The following is a 17278-nucleotide window of genomic DNA, read 5'->3' on the forward strand; positions in this document are numbered from 1 at the left end:
TGCTGAGATCGTACCTAAATTGTTAATTTGGTTAATCAGTAGATTCTCTGCATAGATATTGTAAGGGAAAACTGGACCCATTCCCTGTGCATAATTTCACACAGTATTAATTCGCAAAAATTTATTGGTAAAGTGAAAATAATATCAAACCCCAGTCATTGCCCAAACATCTTATATACTATAGGATGCAAAAATTTGGTATATTTTATCACAGTTTGCACAAAGGAACTTGGTTTATAGTTTCACTACATATATAATCTGCATTTTACAACTGAACAAAAATCCCCCCTCAACCCCACATCAAATAAATATTTTTAAGGTGTAAAATTAGGATTCCTTCCCCAGATCCTTTGAGTGACTTTTAGTTCATTTTAAGAAGTGTTCTGGTTGTTTCATTTTTAGTCAAAGTTACTTTGCTAAAATGCTTTTCAAGCAGATCTCAGTATCTTACCAGTCCAAGTCTGGCTCTGGCCTTGTCGTAATTTGAATATTAACAGTCATCGTTTCACAGCCGCTCCATTTTGAGTAATGCACTGTGACTCCCACAATTCAGCCGTCAGTTTTCCCCTTCCTCAGCTGGCCCTGGCCCTTCGAATGTTTGCGTGGTGTCACCGTGAATGTGCTCAGAGCAGAGTTATATGGCATCATTTGGAGAAACATTGCGTTAATAACCAGAGTTCAAGGGCAAAGGATATAAACGGAGCAAATTACAAGTCTGAACAGATATATAGCTTTTGCTAAAAGGGACATGGGCTGTTACTTTATTTACTGGGCACGGGTGCACTTGCAGAAGGTATACAACATGCGAAGGCATTTTTAAATGACCACATCACAGCTTAAGAAAACAACACAAATTTTCAGGGTCAAAAAAAAAACTAGCGCAAGGATCAACGAATCAGAGTTTCCTAATGAGAGAATATGATTTGCTGTAAAGTACCTTACATTTCCAGGGTAATTTCACAGATGATAATATCATTTTATGAGCCACAATAGAGGGAAAGCAGAAGCTTGCTGGAGAAACAGAAGGTTTGCTGGAGACTTAACTTCAGCAGATCATTTCAAACTGCAACTTAGCTCAATTTTGTGTGGCATTTCTTGTAACCATTTTAACCAGGGGCTGCCACCTTGTATGAAAATTTAACAACATGATTGAATGATTTGTGGAAATACTCTATTTTATTTTTCACATGGTGACTTCAGAGCTACCTCAAAGATTAAATAGAAGAGCAACCAAACATTCCAAAGATAGGAAGTAAAGCCAATAAAAAAAAAGGAACAAAAGGGCAATCTCATTAATAATCAAAGAAAATGAATACCAAAGAAAAATTCCTACTTACTACACAACCAAATATTTGATCATATTTGTAAAATATGTATTGCATTATTTTTCCTATTGGCAGGATGGAAGGCTACAATCCTTTATTGTGTAACGCAATTTGGAAACTACTGTAAAAACTCTCAAAATGTTCATGAAATATGGGCCATTTAGTCCATTTTAAAAATGTATTTGAAATAAATAATGTAAACCATGATAATATGCTTAAGATGTTCCTTACTGTGTTATTTATTTTGGTGAAATCTTCGAAGCAGCAGAAATATCTAACACTGGCAGAATGGATAAGCAAATTTTATCATAATAATAAAATATTATTCCTTTACTAAAATTGATTAATATGGTTATTCCACAATAATATTAAAATGTTTTTTGACATAATAGTGCATGAAAAACCCCAGAGATTGAAATCTACTCTTTCAAAGTATTTAACTATACATAAAAACAATTCTAGAAATAAGCATGCATGGATGTATTTTCTGTTTCCTTTTTGGTATGTTTTGTTGGTGTTAAAGAGATGAGATTCTTAGGTTCCATTTTTAAATTTCTCTTTTTTTTCCCTAAACTCACTGTTATATTACCTTATTTAAAATATGGTATTTAAAAATTAAATGCACATAGCTAAGCTGTCTCCCCCACTCACTTTTCAACCACAGTTAGATAAACTATACCTTTGTGACACATTTCCATCTCACTTATTGCTATTTTAAACATGGTTTTCATTTACTTAGTATGGTAGTGGTGATGACAGAAGGGGGAGGTGGGATATTCTAAAGCCCAATGAGACTGAATAACATTTTCCTCATAAGAAGGAAAAAAAAAGTCCAACTGTTTTCTCTAAACTACTCTGCTCTCAGAGGTAAATGAATCAGCTTCTAAGCAAGACTGACTTATTCCTTGACATGAGATGTATTACCTTCAACTCTGCAGCTTGCACAGGAGGAAATACTTGCAGTGAATGGACATGTCCTTCAGTTGCCAAAGAGCCTGGATGATACAATAGCTCTCTCCCAGCCCCATTCCATGCTGTTTCAAGATATATTTTCTCCTGCTATCTATCTGTCGGCTTCAATCCAGCTTCTAAACCTAATGAGTTTTAAAAAAGGACACCTCTTAAATCGAATTGCCTGGAACTATGCATTGTCAACTTTTTGCAAGGATAAAACATTTTCAAATTGCTCGTGGCTTTTAAGACATGTAAAATCTAGATAAACTATGAAAATTTTATACATTCTAATGTGCCGTGTATATACTGCATATTTTATTTTATTATTTTTGAAAAAAAATCCCATTAGCATTTGATATCCAATTGTCTTATTTTTCTATTTCTGCATAGAACATCTAAAATGTTTTGTCCCCCTTCTGCCTTCCTCCTTTTTTAAACCTATTTTCAGTGGTTTTAATATTGCCTGAGATAAGGAAATGCAACTGTTCAGGTCGGATTTCATATTGTTTCTCAGACGCTGATAAGCATCATTCGTGTAAATTACAACCAGGAGTTATCTGTTGGCAACTTGGGAAGGGGAGGCTCTGTGGGTTGTTCTGATGCCGAAATGATTTTCTCAAACCTCAGTCCAAAATTACCGTGGCTCTTCGCCCTCTGCTTTCCCATAGTGCGTTTTCCTTTCTCCCACAGAGATATAATAGGAACTAATCTTCAAAATCTCCCCATTCCAAGCCCGGTGCTTTTATGCAGGCATCCTGCTCTCCCGGCTGAGGGCCGCGCGGCGCGGAGCGCGCTCGTATTTCCAATCGCGGGACCCCCACTGCTCGGACCCCGGCCGGCCGACAGGCCATCCATCATCCGCCCTCCTGCCGCCGGGCGCCGCCGCGGTGGCCAATCCCGCGGCAGGTGGGGCCGCACCTGCGGGACAGCCCGCCGCTTCTCTCCATTCGGTTCCGCACACCGCGCGCGCTCGCGGCGCCCTTGCAAGCCACCGAGTTCTCCAAGGCCAGAACGGGACAAGGTACGCTCGGGTGACAGGGACGATGTGTGCGCTGCGCAGCCAGGGGGGCGGCTGGAGTGGGGGCCGTGGGAGGAAACGTTCCCCTCTTAATGCACATGCCTGCTGTGGACGGCTCTGCCATCGCACCGGCCCGCACTGGGGTTCAGCCCTGGAAAGTTGAAGAATAATGATGCTTACCTTAGGAAAGGAAGAGCTACTGCGGGCATGTTTTAGTGACCGAACTTACTGCCGCAGGTCTGTGGCGGCGATAGTATGAGTCCCTGATGGAGTTTGCCAGGAAAGTCTCAATCCCGCTTGACCCACGGATGTTCAGGCAGTATTCCCCCAAGACCCAAGAAAACGCTACTAACAAAACGCTGATTATTAAATAGTCTCCACAGGATGGGAAATTACCCCAAACCAAAACCTAAGGGACCAAAACAGATTGGAACAATTACAAAAAAGAGCATGCAGGCAGGCCTACGTTTTCCAAGTGGGCAAACCATTTCTAGTGCCACTTTGTGGGGGCTTAAATTTGGTGCCGAGTCCCTTGGCTATTTGTGGTGGCAACAAATAGAAGTCCCGCTAACATGTTGGGGATTTTATAACTGGGCTGGATAACTCCATTTGGTTGAAAGGATCCCCATCATGTAATGATCCTGTATCATGTAATCAATTTGAGAACAACTGAGGACAAGAAGAAAACCTTTCTCCACCACCATCTGTGTTTTGGGAGCATCTATACGTAGATGTGGGTTATGTCAGTGTCAGACCTCAGAAAACAACAGCCCTACCCATGGCTTCAGTGGCTTCAAGTTTTCTCAGAAAATCATATTTCTTTAAAAATTACCAGCAGGTCCAGCAGCAAGCATCATCTCCCTGCACAAACTCACATATGCATGCACGATCTGTATCTTACTTCTGAATCATAAATCACAAGAAAGAGAGAAGTGACTTCAGCTTTCCTTCCTTTAACAACTGAGACTGATAATGCAGAACTGGAAGAGAACTAACCATGTGAGCCAGACTGACGCAGAAGGTGGAGGGACACTCTTGCCAACTTTCTGCCTCTTCAGTGAAGACTTCCCATGGCTGAAAAAGGGTTTCTCCTTTAGGCACAGGAAAGTCATCCAGGGAGTGTTTAAGAAGACATCCATGCCAAGATGCAGATTCTGATTTGACAGGTCTGGGATGGGGTCTGGACATAAGTCCTTTGAAAAACTCCCATGATGATTGCAAGTGCAGTCCTCCAGCTCTTTTATTCTGTTCCATTTCATGGGATACAATTGTTTTGCTTCCTCCCCCAACCCACACATACAGCCCAAATGGGGGAAACAAAGTCTTCTTTTTTTCTGTCTTCCATCTCTGTTAGCATTTTGATCCCATTCAGTTCCCACACTGGAAGTCCTTTCCGTACCTTGAAAGCAGGTGTCCTTTTTGCTACTGAGTCATTTATGTATATGATTATTTAAAATATTGACTTTTGGGGGAGATGGGGCCAGGGGCAAGTGATAGACCTGCTGAAAGATTTTTGAAGTTGAAACTCTTTCTCTGAACTTGGGGATCCTGAGTGAAGGAGCCCCCCTTGGCCTGATGGCCATGAGGCCTACCCATGGCATTGCTCATCTCCCGGCAGGAGTGTGACTGCACATCTTGTATGAGCAAAGCATTCTTCCTGGTCACCAAAGTGGAACTGAAGTTTCTTTTTCGCTGGGTTTTTCTCACTCCCTGTGGCCAGTAGCACCTCATTTCAGGATTATGTTGTATACTTTTCCTTGAGAGATAGATGATCTGTTCTTTGATTAGACACCCTGAACTTTTACGGGTGTTGATCATTGATCTTGATCTGGGCTGGATAGGAAGCTCTTGACTCTGAAAAGTTTCTCTACCTCTGAAACCACAGGGAAATTCAATTTCTATACGTCCACCGAGCCAGTGCAGCAGGACGCCTCCTCAATTAGGATTCCTCTTGTTATTATTTTACTTTTATTAAGCAAGCTGCAGCCTCTGATTTCCAGCTCTAGCTTTTAGTTACAGTAATCAATTTTTCAGTGGAGCAAGCTGTAATTGTTGGCTTGGATATTGAGCTTTCATAGGATTTAGACATAGTATGTTCCTGTGAAGGGTCTTCTCCCTTCCTCATAGACAGATGGGTAATAATACCATACATTAATACCTCCACATTGGTTTATGTGTGTTTGACCACAGTGCAAGCATAATTATTTTTGCCCAGTAAAAGCTATTAGAGATCTATTTGGTAGGTTTTACGATCAATAGCTCCTGTGATATTTGTGTAGCAGCCACGGAATAATCAATTGAAGGTCATATAAAGTAAATTACCATCCTCCTATAATGATTCTTTTTTCTAGATGAGAATTGGGTTTTATTATTTCATCAGAAGCTCCTCATAACGCATGCTCTGCCTGTTGAAAAGAGAGAGAGAGATAAAAGTTGGGAGCGTATTTTGAACATAGTATTAATATCCATTACTTGAATTTATGTTATTGGATTATTGAATTAGTGGATTCGCACTGGAATTCCTTCAAAAACCTTTCTTATGTACTCAGTGACACAGTTAATAACAGTCGGGAGCAAATGGGGGCCTTTGCAGCACGGTGGAGTAAGTCACTTTGCAAAAGTCAATCTTTGCAGCTGTCTCTTTAAAGCAAATTTAGAGTTGGTTAAATGTGTTATATTGACAGTGTGACCGAGCTTCTTTCTTCAAACCCTTTTGGATAGTGACTGGTGAACTAAGCAGGAGATGGAGGCAGGAATGCTGAATACTAATGTGCGAACACCGGTAGCTCAAGGTGAAATGGGGAAGGTCCTCTTAGGCCTGCTTTCCAGAAGGGGCCTCTCACCCCATAGGCCTAACCTGGATTTCAGACTTACAGTGCAAGCTGGCCTGCCTCTCTGAAAGATTGCAATTTGCCATCCAGAGGCAGGCAATCCCCCAACTGTCTTAAAGGGACCCATTTTCAAAGTTCAGCCTTTCTTTTTTGTGGGTGCAATCAGTTGTGCACTGAAAAACTGCAGCCACAGTTGGATAACTGCAGGCACAACAGGCCACGAGAGGCTTCTTTGCTCCAAATTTTGTACCTGCAACTAATTGCACTTACAGAAAATGGGAGTGTGGTAGGAGCCTTTTTAAAAATTGGGGCCAGTAAATTCTCCATGGAGGGAGTAGGCAAGCCAAGAGACAATTACTCACTTTCTTAAAGACAAAGGCAAATAGAGACAGCCTTTGCACACAGGCAGTCTAGTCCATGGAGCATGGTCTGAGAGCCAAACACCAGGCATCACCGAGCCCCTGATCACTCGGGACATTACCTGGGAATCTGTGACATTTTGCAAATATATATGAAACATTCAGTTGAAAAGTACTTCAGAGATAATTTTGGTGAGTATGAGACTTTATCTTTGCTGATAAATTCATGAAATGCTTTAGAATCAACGGCAGCACATCTTCTTTTCTCTTTAAAGGACTGGTGATTATTTCTGTTACTCCTCATTTAGTAGAGGGATAATTAATGCAAAAGTTAAGATAGTGGTGCCTCTAGATTTTAATGGAAAGCTAAATCAGCAGTCACTTGAAATAGATATATTTATTTTTTCCCTCTCCCACTTAAGAAAAGGATAATCTTGCCTCTTAAGGGGTTCACAAATGCTACCTGAGTCACTTCCAATTCCTGGTGTGTGAACATCTATGAGGAGGGACTGTTGAAGCTACATCTCCACACATTCCCCTTCCCTCCATCTCTTCTATACAATGGGGTGATGAACAATTTGAAAGTGATCCAAGCACTTATTTTCCACCTTTTGCAGATGACCATCAAGTAAGCACATATTCTGGAAACTAGAAACCAAATGCAAAATAATATTGATAATTCGAGAGAATGTTCTTTCAGAAATAGTTTGACATGCAGTTGTACCCCAATGACAAATTTAATAACTGAACAAAATAAGAAACAGTCTTGGTCATCTTTGTGGTTCCCAGGATATTGATGAGGAAGTAGCATAGTGTCACTGTTAAAAAATTTAAGAAGCCGAGATGCCGTGGCTGTCTGCTTTTGAAATAAGACAATTAAGTGCCAGGAATTGACTCTTGGTCCACCTACTGCTTCTAATTTGCAACATGGCTGTAAATGATGTTCTGAAACTTGGAAACTCTTTTCCATAGAGTAATGCTAAAAAGAACTGTTGGGTTCTCTCATAAGTGTACTTAAAAATGAGTCTTAAAATAAATATAAAATTCAACATAGAATTGAAAGTGTTAGAATACCAATAATGGCATTTGTTTTCATCTTGGTACATTGGTCAAGGAATCTAGTCTCCCTGGGAAAATGCCTTCAAGAGAAAATGTGCCACAAGAAGTACAAATTAACTTCCAGGCAACTTGTTAATTGGCTACTCAACATGCACCAACATGGGAACATCTTGCAGATCTGTCTCTTCATCTTTCCTCATCTTTCATTTCTTGATCCCTTATGCAAATGAAGCCTATACCATTGCCCTTTGAGAGTCAATCCTCTGCATTCAGTTCTGATCACACTACAAAAGGGGATGGGGAATTTGTAGATGGTTCAGAGAAGGAGGAATCCAAATGATATAAGGAATAGACTATTGAGACAAGTTTAAAAACTGTCCTATGGAGGAGGAAGGTTAAAGATGATAAGTGTATGAAAAAGATCTATGAGGACATTGCAGGACCATTTTTCTGCAGAGGTAAAAGCAATGAAACTGGTGGAAATAGACCTAAGAAGAGATTTCAGGTACACAAAAAAACTATCCTATTAACCATGGAAGTTAAAAAATAGTTTGAATAACATCAAAGAGAAGCTATAAAATATCATTTCTTATAAATTAAAAAATGCCCTATGCAGACAAGGTATTTAATAAGCAAACAGCTGCTGTTGGAACTGCTGTTGATGATGAAAATGATGATGATCATTAGAATTACTTCCTTAACATTTCTATAAAAACCTCACACTTTCTAGCCGATCTTGGTACTTGCCTTGCAAAACCACAAGCTTGGGTTAACTCTGCCATTTGCCTCTTCCATATCTGCTTCAGCCATTTCACTTGGCTAATATTGGATGACTCTGGCTAACCTTGGTTTTCCCTTTAAGGATTAGGTCTCAAGCCTCAAATGGACTTTTAGCACACTGCTGAATCCCTACTGTGTTTCCCTATAAAGTTGAGTGTCCAAGACAATAATTCTATGCCTTCTCTTCTCTTTTTAAACCTCCATTTTACTCTAAGCTGGCAAACTTAGAAAATAGATGCCGTCAGTTGGGAAATCCCTAACCTTATATAATTCTAAAATATCAACCATCACCTATATCTGTAACATCTCTCCTTCTTCCTCCAAAATTACAACTGAAGAAATGTGACCCTGTTCTCAAATACCACTCCCTTTGCTTAGGTTCTAAATCCTATAACCCTAGACCATCTCATGACCTTTATGGACTTTGTGCATTGCTTTACTGCATTCAACGTTTCCTCTATACTGAATCAGTATACAGACTTAACAATATAAACTTCTAAACACAAAAGGAAATAAATGAAAATCAAAGTTCTCTTTGGCAAATAATGGTAGTTGATCTGCAATACCCAAAATTCCATTTCTTCCTTGATAGAATAACCTATGCTTTTAGTTGTGTCCTTGAATACCTGGAATAAACAATATTCCTCAGTCTCTCTTGTTGGTAGGTGGTAGGTGTGGCCATCTGTGTACCAACCTGTGTGAAGCGTTCTCAATGGGAAGAGCTGAGCTCTTCATCCTTTTCTCCTATGTTGATGTTGGCATAGCTGTGAGGTAGAAAAATCTGGGTCCCTGATGTTTCCATTGCCACCATGGGAGCCCTGGACTTCTTACCTCTGAAACTAATGGGAGAGAAAAATAGATATCTGTTTACTTTATCGCTGTTGGGTTTTCTATCACTCCCAGGCAAAACTAATTTTAACTGTACACTAACATTCTCTTGATCCCTCATTTCTCTAAAACTACTGCCACACCACCTCCAACCAAGTATTTTGAGTCATCTATATAAATGGCCTCCACATCTGCATTCCTTTCATGTCTTAACCCATTCCAGGTTGGACTTTACCATCACCCTTACAGAGACTGTATTTGTCAAGCTCTCTGACCTCCATTTTGCCAATCCTCATCTTACTTAACAACCTAACAACACTCAATGTCTTTGTCCACACCCTTCTTCAAATTCTTTCTTTTCTAGTATCCTTTGATAGCACAATCTCCTAGGTTTTCTTTGACCTCTCTAGTTAATATTCTTCACTCTCTCTGCAAACCTTTAACTCAAATGTCTATTGAATTGCTCCCCTTTTTGGTTTTATAGGCATTTTAAACTTAAGGTATCCAAAATGGAACTCTTGATTCACCCCTCCCAAACCTGTTCCTACCTCAATCTTTCCCATTTCAGCAAATCCACTGAGTTACTCAATCTAGATCATTGGAGTCATCCTTTATTCTACTTTCTACTTTACTCTCCAAAACCCAAATCCCAAAGCAACTATGGTTGGGTTTATCTTAAGCATAAAAATTAAATCTATCTCTTTTCTTTTTCACTTCTGCCACCCCAGAACAAGCCATCATCATCCCTCTCTCATGCTACATAACAGCATCTCATCGGAATTTCCCATTTCCATTTTTGCCCTATGTTAATCTAAAGAAATAAAACGTACTACCCCGCTGTTCCGAGCTCTGCAATGAATTCGTATTACACTGACAATAGAATCTAAAATCCTTAGCATGGATAGTATGTCTTCATATGTGACAGTTTGAAGTTCTTTTATGAATCTCCAAAAGAAAAAGATTATGTTTTTTAACTAATCCATTCATGTAGGTGTGAGATGCTTTTGATTGAACTAGATCAGTGAAGCATGACTCAGGTTGAGTCTCCACCCTCTTGCTGGTCTGATATTAATGTAGACATAGAGGAAAAAGAGGCTGTCATACTTGATCCTGCAATGTGAGAGAAAAGACTCCAGGCCACCTACGGCTGAGCTCAAGAAGAGAAGTCCTGAGAAACTCCAAGAGCTGAGGCCCAGGGAGAGATGAGCCATGTGTTTGATAGCTCACAGCTGAATTGGGAAAAAAAGCAGAGCAGCTAAAACTGAGAGAGGTAGCCCAGTAAGAGACAAGCCCTATGCCTGGTGGCCCACAGCTGAGCTCCAAAAGACAGTAGATTCTGGAGAGGAAGGTAGAGACCTCACCAGAGATCAGCAACCATCGTGCTTTTCCACATGGCAGAAAGCATTTCTGCTGATGCCTTGATTTGGACATTTCATGGCCTTGGAACTATAAGCTTTTACCCATAAGAAATCTTCCATTATAAAAGTCAACCCTTTTCTGATACTTAGCATCCATAGCCCTTCGGCAAACTAAGACACCATAATACATCATCCCCCCCTCCTCATGGGCTTCCATTCATTTCCTAAGATAGGCCAAAGTCTTTCCCACCCCATGACCTTTACGCAAGCTAGCGCTTCTCCCCAGTAGTTTCTTCCCTCAGTGGTTCTTATCATGACTGACTCTTTCTTACCCTTCAGATCTCCCAGTAAATGTTATTGCCTCAGCAAAGCCTAGAGTGGCCAACTAATATAAGGAGACACACACATATGCACACTAATTCTTTATCACTCTCCCTTCCTTGATTCCTTTTCTAGCAACCATTATTATTTTTCAAGGAATATTTCCTTTGGTTTACTGGACTAGTTAATTTTTCAAAGATTTTTAACAACTTTATTGTGTATTACACACCATAAAATTCATCTGTCTTATATGTATATTCAAGTTTTTTAGAATAAGATTATAGTTTGGAGTAGGTGTAACTCTGTGACTGAGTGCCTGCTTCCTATATACATAGTCCGAGGTTCAATCCCTGGTATCTCCTAAAAATAAATAAATAAATGAAAATAAGATTACAGAGTTGTGAATCATCACAATTTAATTTTGTAACATTTACATCACCCCAAAAGAGTCTCCATTCCTACTTCAGGTCCAAGTAACCATGAATATACTTTCTATCTCTATGGATTTGCCTTTTCTGTACACTTCATGTAAATTCTATTATACAGCATGTGATCCTTTGTGATTGATTGTCTTCTTTCACTTAGCATGTTTTCTAGGTCTGTTCAAATTGTAACATGTTAGTACTTCATTCCTTTTTATTGCAGAATAATATTTCATTGAATGGATAGACCTTTTTTTTTTTCCTATTCACCATCTGATGTTCATTTGGATTTTTTTCAATTTTTTTTTTTAGGTTTTTTTACCTTTTAGAATTCTGTGTAGCATTTATTACTTTCAGGTATACATTTTATGGCTTGTTAACTGAATGTCTCCTTTGTAAAGCTGTAAGTTTGAGCATAAGGACTGTGCTTGCTTTTTTTTTTTATCACTGTATGCCTGGTACTTAGCAAATGCCTGCTACGCAGTAGATGCTCAGTATGTATTTGTTAAATGAATGAATGGTGATGATAACTGTTGAAATTGAATCATGGTCCCCACAAAGACATTTTAAAGTCTTAACCCCCAGTCCTGTGGGTACAAACTCATTTGTAAATAGGATCTTTGAAGATCCCATTAAGATGATGCCAAACAGGGGAGCAGATGTAGCTCAAGTGGTTGAGTGCTTGCTTTCTACATACAAGGTCCAGGGTCTGAGCCCTGTACTTCCTAAAAACAAAACAAACAACAAACAAGCAAACAGAAAAACTAACCCCAGGGAGCAGGTATAGCTCAGTGATTCAGTGCTGGCTTCCCACGTACAAAGACCTGGGTTCAATCCCAGGTCCACCAGTACCTTAAAAAAAATTTATATATATATATATATATATATATGACCAAGTAGAATCAGGGTAGGCCTTAAACCAATATGACTGCAGTCTTATAAAGGGAGGAAATCTCAGCAGAGACACAGTCAACTGAACAGTAGGTATAGAAACCAGAAGAAGAAACAGAAAGAGACAAGAGATCCCATGTGAGAGGCAGAGCTTGAGACACCACTGACTTAGGAGAAAGCATGACCTGCTGAGATCACCAGTTTGGCTTTCTAGCCTCTCGTACTGTGAGACAATAAATTCCTGTCTTTTAAGCCAACCAATCTGTGGTATTTGCTATAGCAGCCCTGGCAAACTAAGAAAATTAACTCCACATTGATTTCCAAATATTCCTTCCTAAAGATCAGAGGCTGCCTCAGGTGATTGTGAAGGCTAGGAAAGGTGATTTTCTAACTTTTGGATGATATGAGCTCCAGGTAACATAAACTTCCCAGTTTACCTCCACTGTTTCTCATTGTGCCTACAGAGGAAATATTAATTTGAGCTTGGAAGAACCCATATTCCCTCAACAGTAGTTTGCCTTATTGTCCAGATCTGCCTCTCTGGAAAATCTTGTAGCTGCACAAGAAGTATAATATTATTGCACAATTGCCTGGAGTTCTGGAAGAGAATCTTTGAAGACTACATGGGAAGTGTTTTTCATACAGTGAAATCAGAGAACATGACCTTTGACCCTGTAACTGGATGGGAAATTAGGAAGCAGTTTCTGGATGGGAGTGTGAACCTTGCCAGACATAAAATCCTCATTAGGATTTAGTCCAAATAGCTTAATTCAACATCCAGCATGCCAATTTAAGTAGAATTCATTCCCCAGGCAAGAACTAAAGAGACTCAACTTCCCGAAATTGAGTCTAAGTATGCCTTGTGAACAGAAAGGCCACATCTCACCTAAGAAAAAGGTGACCAATGGTTCTCATTATGCAGATGCTATTTATCTGTTTAACTGAAACAATGAGGTTTTAAATATATTGAAAACTTGCCCCAGATGTGTCAAGTACTGCAAAGAACTGTAATCCCCATTGTTTCTTTGTAAAACCATTAAATAACAGTAAAGAATCTGTGAACTTATCATTGGAATCCACAAGTATATGTAGAGCTATAGTGACTGTATCCTACTGCTCTGGGAAAAAAAAATGTCCAAGAAAAAGAGAAGTAGAGAAGAGCAGGCTAAATGATCAGGGCTTGTAAGAGGTTAAAATCAGGCACCTGAAGGCAATCTGACTGGGGCTGTGATGGGGCCAGAGCCCCAACAGACAAAAGGCTCCAGAGAGAGTGTAGACGGGACTGACTCAGCATGTAGACAGAACTAACTCAGGGGTACTCAATAATTTAAGTACAACTCTAAGAGGAAAGTAGCAAATAAATAAATCTTCTATATTTCTAGTAGGAAAACAAAGCAAAGCAATCTCAAACAGTACAACTGACCTAATTTTTGAAAGGGTAATTTGGGAAGAGCTGTTAGATATTTGGGTCCTGTGGCAAGGTGTCAACTAGGAGCCTGTCTATCCAAAAATGGTAGGAATGAGAATGAAGAACAAAAAAGAAGCTCTTAATGGAACTAAAGGTGACAGAAGGATCATTTGCTGTGGGCATTAGGGTTTCAGAGGCAAGTAGGAGAACACCATATCCAGATATGAGGTAGCCAGAATAGACTGGAAAGCAGGGAGCAGCCACTTACTATTTGTGGCTGCAGGAAAGAAATAAGTCCAGGGAAGAACCCAGTTAAGGAGAAGGTATAATTAGTAAGAGTAGGTGAGAATAGGGTTCTGACCTGGAAATGGAGATGGCTGATGACCAGAAATGATGGAGCAAATCCAAAGGCTGTAACCAAATTAATGATGTTATAAGACATTAAAAAATACAATTTGGATATCTGCAGAACCTGAAGGAACCTTTTTTATTGAGGTGGGTTGAGCTGGTTTACACTGTAAGACTGGGCACCTATTTCTCAGTGTGTAGTTGCTCCTGCTGCCTCCCAGTAGGATTTCCCTTTCAGAAATTATGGGAGCAGATGTGGCTCAAGCACCTGCTTCCCACATGGGAGGACCTGGGTTTGGTCTCTGGTGCCTCCTAAAAACAAACAAAAAGAAAACAAACAATAAGCAAACAAATGAAAAAAACCAACTCGGGGGAGCTAAAGTGGCTTAGAGGTTGAGCCCTGGCCTCCCACATCCAAGGTCGCAAGTTCAATCCCTGGCCCTGGCGCCTAAAAAAAAAAAAAAAAGAAATTATAAGGATTTGGGTTTAAAGTGCTATCCTAAGAGTAGCTGTCTTAGCTTTCTAGGGCTGTCATAGGTACCACAAGCTTGGTGGCCAAAACAACAGAAATATATTGTCTCATCATTCTGGAGGCAGGGCGCCTGAAATCAACGCATCAGCAGGACAGCACTCCCTCTGAAATCCTGTAAAGCAGATCCTCCCTTGCCTCTTCATAGGCAGTTCTGGAGTTTGCTGGAATCCTTGACCTTCCTTGACTTGCAGCTGCAGCACTGCAGTTTCTACTTCTATGTCACATGTCTGTCTACTCCTCTGTGTCTGTCTGTGTGTCCAATGTTTCTTCCTTTTATAAAGACACCAATACTATTGATTAAAACCCACCTTAACCCAGTTTGGCCTCTGTGGCAGTTTGAAATTATTTTATGAATCCCAAAAAGATATTATGTCCATGAGCTGGTCCACTCCTGTGGATGTGAGACCTTTTTCAATTTCTAACTCAGTGAGGCGTGCCTCAGGCTGAGTCTTTGCCCTCTTACTGGGTCGAATGAAAAATGGAGACACAGTGGAAAAGAGAACTCTGCCATTTTTCACCTTGCCATGTGACCAAAAGGAGCGGCTCAGGCAGCTGAGGCCCTGGAGAAAGATGAGCCAGCTGCTCTCTTGCAGCTGAAATCTGGAAGAAAGCAGAGCAGCTAAGCCTGAGAGAAGAAGTGTGCCTGGTTGCCCTCAGCTGAGCTCCAGGAGCTGCTACAGACCAGAGGAGAAGGTGGAGATCACCCACCATCTTGCTTCAGCATATGGCAGCTGACTTGGGTGAGAAAGCACCTCTGACGGTGCCTTGGGTTGGATTTTTCATGGCTTGGAACTGTTAAGATTTTACCCCAAGTATACCCCATTTATAAAAGCCATACATTTCTTGTACTTAGACTCGGCAGCCCTTTGGCAAACTAAAACAGTCTCATTTTAACTAATCACACCTTTCAAGACCTTATTTCCAAATAAGGTCACATTCATAGGACCAGGGGTTAGGACTTGAACAAACCTTCTTCAGGGGCACAATTCAACCGAAAGCTGTAGCCTTCACTCTTATGAAGCTGTGGCCAATGTTACCATTGACAGTCTTTGGTGGAATTGGGAACAATTGCCCCTAACTGCAAGGTTGCAGACAGTGGCCAGAAAAGAGAAATCAATCCATCAACCAGGCTATGTCATCTGAAGATAATTTGAAAGACCCTTGCTTTGCATCTCTCCTTATCTCCCTTCCAACTTTCAGCCCCAGTGCCTCCCATGAGAATCACCATTCAGACCCTTTAACAATATTTCTGAAATGTGGTCAGAGTTTTTGAGGTTCTCGCCTTCTCCCTTTTATTTCCTCCTGATCAATACTTAGCCTTTTATAATATTAGTAGGAAGCATTTATCCCCCTGAAAAAAGATAAGGAGACAGCAGTGTTGTGTATGTGTGCCAAAATGGGTGACCCATTGTGGCGTAAGATGGCAAAAGTCCATAGTGAATTTCAATGTAGAAGATGCAATGCCTTCAGCAGGGCTTCTTAGCCAGGGGTCCATGGACCAAGGCATCTATGGAAAGATTTCAGGGGGTGCATGAGCTCGAATTGAAAAAAAATCAACTTATTATCTTTATTTTCTCTGACCTCCAGTGTTGAGTGTCATAAAACTATCTGCCACTGTATTCTTAGAAGGGGTCCATGGTTTTCACCTTACAGGCAAAGGGGTCCATGGAACAAAAAAAGGTTAAGATTCCCTGGCCTATAGGAAGATACCTTCAGGTTATGGTAAATTGTATGGGTTGTAGTATAAAACCCATATATATATATAAATATATAGACATATGATATATCACATGCCAGGCAATAAGATTAGGAAAAGATAACCATTTTTTTTTGCCAGGGACACTGGTATTAAACTTTGGAACTTAAGCTAGGGGCAATTGACAGGGAGCTGACACTCAGCTGAAGCTCTGAGAAGAGATTTTGGTTAGGACCCAAGAACACTGTGTGTGGTGCTCCAGAGGACTCACTTAAAACACTAGATCTGAAAGGAGGGTGCCTTGGTAAGGTATGAGTAGGAAGAGAAAACAACAGCACCATTAAGAAGAAGAAAATTATACTGTCAAATGCAGTGAATGGCATACAAGTTATCGCAGGAACCAAAAAGAATAAAAATTGCTATGATCAATAAAACATAAGACCTGGTGTTTATGAAAGTGGAGCAAAAAGCTAAGAAAATAGGCTGGTTATAAGGACTTCAAGACATCACCAAAAGATAAGTTATATGCAGGTCTTTTTTTTTTTTTAGGAGACAGTGGAAATTGAACCCAGGACCTCCCACATGGAAAGCAGGCACTCAACCATATGGAATCCCCTATATACTTTTATACAACATTTATGTAATCTAAAATATCATTAAAAAATAAAAACAAAAAAAGGTATTTTTTAAAAAGTTGTGAGAAAAGGGAAAGAGAAGGAGACTAATGAAAGAAGAATGAAAAGCAAATGTAGTAGGCCATGGGAATAGCCCTGAGGGAATATTCCCCTCCCTGCTTGCCCCAGAGGCTCCCAGAGGGCCCTTCCTTCCCTTGGGACTTAATGGAAAGTAAATTGTGACCTGCAGAGGCAGCTCACTGCTGAATGCAAAGAAGACTCAATTAAACAATTTTTTTTTTAAATTATCATCCTCGGGTGGCAGACATAACTGCTTGCAAGGCAAAAAAGACAAACATCCAGGAAGTGGAATTTGGTTTGAAATAGCTTGCTTGTTTGATCTGAAAGAAGCTGTATCATAACCCCATCAACAGCAGCCTGTCTGTCACCTTCTGTTTTTGTTCACCATCCTCAAGGACATGAAGCAACCTGGATGGGGAAATTAGAAGAAAAGGCCTAGCAGGCATCTGTGAA

At 40.2% G+C, this 17278-nt stretch overlaps 2 long non-coding RNA genes across 2 annotated transcripts in view; one reads left to right on the forward strand and one right to left on the reverse strand.

Annotated features, from left to right (window-relative positions):
• LOC111766458 (uncharacterized) overlaps positions 1-3619 on the reverse strand; it is a 52199-nt gene extending 48580 nt beyond the window's left edge. The window contains exons 1-2 of the long non-coding RNA XR_011648476.1: positions 3478-3619; positions 2250-2419 (exon numbers count right to left, since the gene is read on the reverse strand). This is a non-coding gene — a long non-coding RNA (uncharacterized lncRNA). The remainder of the gene's footprint in view (positions 1-2249; positions 2420-3477) is intronic.
• LOC131278045 (uncharacterized) overlaps positions 2932-17278 on the forward strand; it is a 47221-nt gene continuing 32874 nt past the window's right edge. The window contains exon 1 of the long non-coding RNA XR_009185175.2: positions 2932-3300. This is a non-coding gene — a long non-coding RNA (uncharacterized lncRNA). The remainder of the gene's footprint in view (positions 3301-17278) is intronic.

The sequence above is a fragment of the Dasypus novemcinctus genome, chromosome 3 (assembly GCF_030445035.2).
Source record: "Dasypus novemcinctus isolate mDasNov1 chromosome 3, mDasNov1.1.hap2, whole genome shotgun sequence".
Lineage (NCBI taxonomy): Eukaryota > Metazoa > Chordata > Mammalia > Cingulata > Dasypodidae > Dasypus > Dasypus novemcinctus.